We start from the raw sequence: 5758 nt of genomic DNA on the forward strand, positions 1-5758 counted from the left end.
AGCTTCTATTGTTAATATTATCATCATTTTCATCATTGTGTTTTTATGTGTGTGTTTTTATGTCATGGAATTTTTATATTTGAAAGCAAAACATTTTTAGTAAACTTTCTGTCCTTCCCTCCCTCCCTCCTTCTTTCCTTCTTTCTTTTCCTTTTCCTTTTCCTTTCTCCTCTTCCTTTTCTTCTGAAAGAATCTCATTCTGTTGCCCAGATTAGAGCATGCTGGCATCAGCCTACCTCAGAGCAACCTCAAACTCCTGGGTTTAAGTGATCCTCCCACCTCAGCTTCCCAGAGTGCTAGGATCATAGGCATGAGGCACCATGCCCAGACATTAGTAAACCTATTTCTTTGCCATTGTGAGAACAATCTTTGTTAGCTGGTGTTTTCTCCACAGAGAACTTTTAAAATTACCATGTATTTATGTTATATATGTTCAATTTACCAGATTACTTTTCTTTACTTCTGCTACACTTAGTATCTTTTTTTTTTTTTTTTACTGTTAAGGAAATAGTCATTCTGGTGCTTTACCTTTGAGCTATATTCATTCATAAATTATATCACATCACTTGTCTTCAAGGATAGAAATTTATCCTCTATTTTGACTGTTTAACCATCCCTATTTGTAACATATTTTCTTAAATAATTTTGTACATTTGGAACCACAGAGGACATTATCATAATTTAACTTCATCCATCGAACATAATTTAGAATTTCAAGAAGATAAGTTTATTATACTTACTCATAATACAGTGTACCTTCAATCATTCTCTAATATGCATTGATTTTTCAACATTTTTAATGAAACATTGCATAGCTGTGATTTTTTTTATATCAAACTTTCCCTGATGCAACAGAAATATAATTCTCTTTAAATGAGTGCAGGACACATATACCTCATTTACATACATTGTTATATTCTATCTTTTTCTACTTTCATCATTTTTAATACTTTCTTATTTTTTTCTAGTTCTACTTTATATTGTTTTGCGTATTTGTTGTTTTTGAGGAAATAATTATCTTTGAAAAGTATCAACCTATATTCCACCTTTTTATCTATGTTTAGCCAATAAATGTGTGACATTTTTACCTTTCTATTTAAAGACTCAGTAAATAATTATAAGTCATCTTTTATGAGTACTAGGTTTTATAAACCTTACAAAAATTACACATTTTTTCAGTTCCTATACTATAAACAAATGATTTGGCATGTATTAGCATTTTTTACCCAGAAAATATTATTGAATTATAGCCAGATGAGAAGCATGAGCATATACAGTTTTATGGGTGCTTAAAAACAAGTATTCTATATATATAGAAAATGTTTTTTATTTTTTCCTTACAAGTCAAATCACATTTACTGTAATCATATATTCCTCTATGTACTCAAATCCTTTCTATTGCACTTTAAAATATATCGTGCCTATTATATTTGTGTCCTGCAGTGGCAAGTGAATGCCTTCTCAGTGGACACTGCCTGTTATTCTTCACTGAGACTTTCCAAGTCCTTATCAACTCTTCCTGATTCCTTTAAAAATTTTCCTCTCTTTAAACACATTACCTCTAATAAAAGAAAAAAGAAGATGCTATTAAACACGAAAATATTGACACATGAATAGCATTTTTAGAATTTTAGAAAACGTACAGTTAAACACTCAATATTAAAACTTTAAGTCAAAGCTTCAAATTGAAAACCTAAAAGAACCATTGCTGAAGAGATAATTAGCATATTTGCAAACACTCAGCCAAAAGAGATGGAAATAGATAACATGTGAACAAAGTACAAAACACAGATAATAATGTGAGAAAATTTGCAATATGGCCAATTGAAATAGCAGAATCAAAGATGAAAAGCATGCAATGATAAAATGCTTCCAAACAAAATACACGGTAAGAAAAATACAGGAGTGTATCATAGTGAAAAGGCAAAAAGAAACAGGCAGAAGGAAAAACAAAATGAAGATAAATTTAGAAAAGCAAAACTTAGACTAAAAACTGAGTTCCTAAAGGTGTTATGTGAGTCAGAAAACAGGAGGATAGTATAAGTGTTCTGAGATAAAATAGCTGCACACTTAATATTGTATACATGGAAGAGGGAGGCCAGAGCTTTTACTAGTGAATAATATAATTTCAATGGAGCTTCAGACACATGTGTATCAGGAGGATGATTATCCTCAAAAGAAAATGTGAGCGCAAAAATACATATTTTGTTAAAATATGGGAAGCATTTGATGAAGGTATAATAATAAATTTGACTGAATATGCTGAACTGTAAGGTGTTTCTCAACTTCATAAGATAGTGACAAATCAATTCTAATGAGGTAATTCAAAATTACACTTGAGTCAGCATGTGACAAGCCTTATTGATTCATATCCTTGCCCCAGGTTGTAGCAATTACAATTTTAAAATTTTGGACAGTTAGATCATCTCGTGGCGGATTTACTCTGCATTTTTCTTATTTATTAGGTACTTTTTCTGCACCTACTGAGATTATGCAATGAGCTTTATCTTTTCTGTTAACGTGGTGAATTATATTAATTGCTTTCCAAATATTAAACCACCTTTACTTTTCTGAGATATTTACAACTTTGTCATAATAGGTATGCTTTAGACAGACTGATGAATGTGATTTCCTAAAACATTAAAATACTTCTTTAACATGATAAAAAATGTTCCGAAATATTTTTTTCCCTAAACCTAAACACCTTATTATTGTAAAGTGAATGATGTAATTAATCCAGGATGGGCAAACCTCGGGATTTCGTGGGAGTCTTGGCTCAGAAGCAAACCCTGGACGCAAGTGCAGTTTTCTGCCATCTGGTGGCGGTTGTCCGCTATAACAAAATCCAAGACAGATTCTGAGTACTTTTGACAGAAAGGAACTTTCAGGACAATATAGAAGGAAGGCTTATCCACTTTTGGTGGGATTGCAATCTAGTACAACTTCTATGGAGAGTGGTATGAATATACTTCAAAGAACTAAAAGTAGACCTACCATTTGATCTAGTAATTCCACTATTGGGTATTTAGCCAAAGGAAAAAAGTTATTTTATTGAAAAGATGCTTGCACTCAAATGTTTATTGCAGCACAATTCACAATCACAAAACATCAATACATGAGTGAATTAATAAAATGTAGTATGTGTACTATACCATGGAGTATTACTTAGTCATATTAAAGGTGAAATAATACATTTTGTAACAACTTGGATGGAGACCATTCTTCTAACTAAAGTATTGCAAAAATGGGAAAATGAACACTACCTATACTCACTATTACATTGGAACTAATTGATAAACACTTATGAATCATCTTTTTTTTTTTGAGAGAGAGAGAGTCTCACTATGTCACCCTTGGTAGAGTGCCATGGCATCACAGCTCATAGCAACCTCAAACTCTTGGGCTCAAGCTATTATCTTGTCTCAGCCTCCTGAGTAGCTGGGACCACAGGTGCCGGTCACAATGCCCGGCTATTTTTTGTTGCAGTTTGGCCAGGGCCGGGTTCGAACCCATCACCCTCAGTATATGGAGCCAGTGCTCTACCCATTGAGCCACAGGCACTGCCCAGTATTCCCTTTTATAATCACAATATTATACATTATTTTTGTCCATGGATTATTTTGATGGCTATCAAATGCTGATTTTCTTATTCCATAATTTTTTCTCTCCTTACATGTTACAGTAAGGTTGAGTTCCATCCATTCATTCATTTATTCATTCATTTGTAAATAGAGAAAATACAGAGAATAGAATAATGAACTAATTTGCTGAGTATATGTGGCAAGGACAGACATGTCTTGCTCCAGATTTCGGAGGGAAATCAATCAGCCTTTCACCATTAGGGATGATAGTACCTAGAAGTTTTAATTAGATGCCCTTTATTAGCCTAAGGAAAAGTGCTGAGAGTTGTTACCAGAAACAAATGTTTGGTTTTGTCAAATGCTGTTTTTTCTGTGTCTATTTGGATGATTACATGTGGTTTTTCTTTCTTTTTTTTAGTATGTTAATATACGAAATTACATGGATTTGTTTTTGAATGTTAATCCAGCTTTGCATTTCTGGGATAAACCTTACTTGGTCATAGTGTATTATCCTTTAATCTTTTGCTGGACTGAATTTACTCAAATTTTGTTTAGAAATTTTCATTTGTATTCACAACATATATTTGCCTGTAGTTTTATTTTATTGCTTTCTTTCAGTCTGGTTTGTATCAATAATATACTGGCTTCAAAGAGTAAGTTAAGAAGTATTTTCTCAGTTTTAATTTTTTGGAAAAATTTTTACAGAATTATTTTATTTTTCCTTAAATGTTTAGTAGGACTCACCATTGAACCAAACTGGCTAGGAGGGCCAGTGGAGAACTTTTAAATCATAATTTTCATTTTTTGTTGATTTTTTAAATTTAATTTTTGATTAAAATCACAACTGTATACATTTCTGGGGCATAATGTGATGATATGGTATACAATGTAGAATGCTTAAATCAAACTGATTGACATGCCCATCATCTCACTTATTTTTTTATGCCAGACATTGAAAATTTACCCTTAGTTATTTTGAAATATACCTTTGCATTGTGCACATTAAGTGAGATCCCACCTAATGTCCTCCCTCCTCCCACCAATCGCCTCCCTCCTTACCCCTCCCCCCTGCTAGACTCTACTTGTGTTTTATTATTCATATTAGTGTGTGATTATAATGTTTTATGATAGTATTGAGTACATTAGATACATTTTTCACCATTCTTGAGATACTTTACTAAGAAGAATATGTTCCAATTCTGTCCAAGTAAACATAAAAAACATAAAGTCTCCATCTTTTTTTTATGGATGAATAGCTTTCCATGGTATACATATACCACAGTTTGTTAATCCATTTATGGGTTGCTGGGCATTTGAGTTGCTTCCACGACTTGGAAATTATGAATTGGGCTGCAGTAAACATTCTGGTACAAATGTCTTTGTGGTAAAATGAATTTTGGTCTTTTGGGTAGATCTCTAATTATGGGATTGTGGGGTCAAATGGAAGGTCAGTTTTTAATTCTTTGAGAATTCTCTATACTTCTTTTCATAAAGGTTGTATTAGTTTGCAATCCCACTGACAGTGCAGAAGTGATCCTTTCTCTCCATATCCATTCCAGCGTCTGCAATTTGGGGACTTTGTGATGTGGGCTAATCTTGCTGGAGTTAGGTGATATCTAAGGTGACCAACGTCCTGCTTTTGGTGGGACAGTCCCAATTTTTAACAATTTGTCCTGCATCCCATGGCATTTTTAAAAAGTCCCAATTTTTGGAAAGAATGCACGACAAGCTAGGGAACGGCAGGAGAACGGGAAGGGAATATACGGTTTTTGGCTGCCACGTGGCTATTTTGCCAGGATATGAATTTTATGTTATTTTTGTTAATTTTATAATGTTAAACTTTAATAATAACAAATAATTGTTGAGAACTGATTATCGAGAACTGCTTATCAAAAGTTCACATTGTTGATCAGTTGTTAGAATTAGACTACCCTTGTTTGGACTAATGAACAATGGCATTTTTGGCATTGGCAATAACTGTCTCTCAGACGATACACATCATACTGTGTGCTAGTGCTAGTTAAACAAGTGATGTCAACAAATCAGCTATTCAGATATTTTAGGTAATTTATTTATTTATTTATTTCATGAATTTAGCGACATTACTCATATTATTTATATTTTATAGTGGTGGCAAAAAGTCTAGCGCCAGCCCTGAAAGTGACACTTATGACTTA

The sequence above is a fragment of the Otolemur garnettii genome, unplaced genomic scaffold (assembly GCF_000181295.1).
Source record: "Otolemur garnettii isolate 467f Iridium unplaced genomic scaffold, OtoGar3 scaffold00043, whole genome shotgun sequence".
Taxonomy (NCBI): domain Eukaryota; kingdom Metazoa; phylum Chordata; class Mammalia; order Primates; family Galagidae; genus Otolemur; species Otolemur garnettii.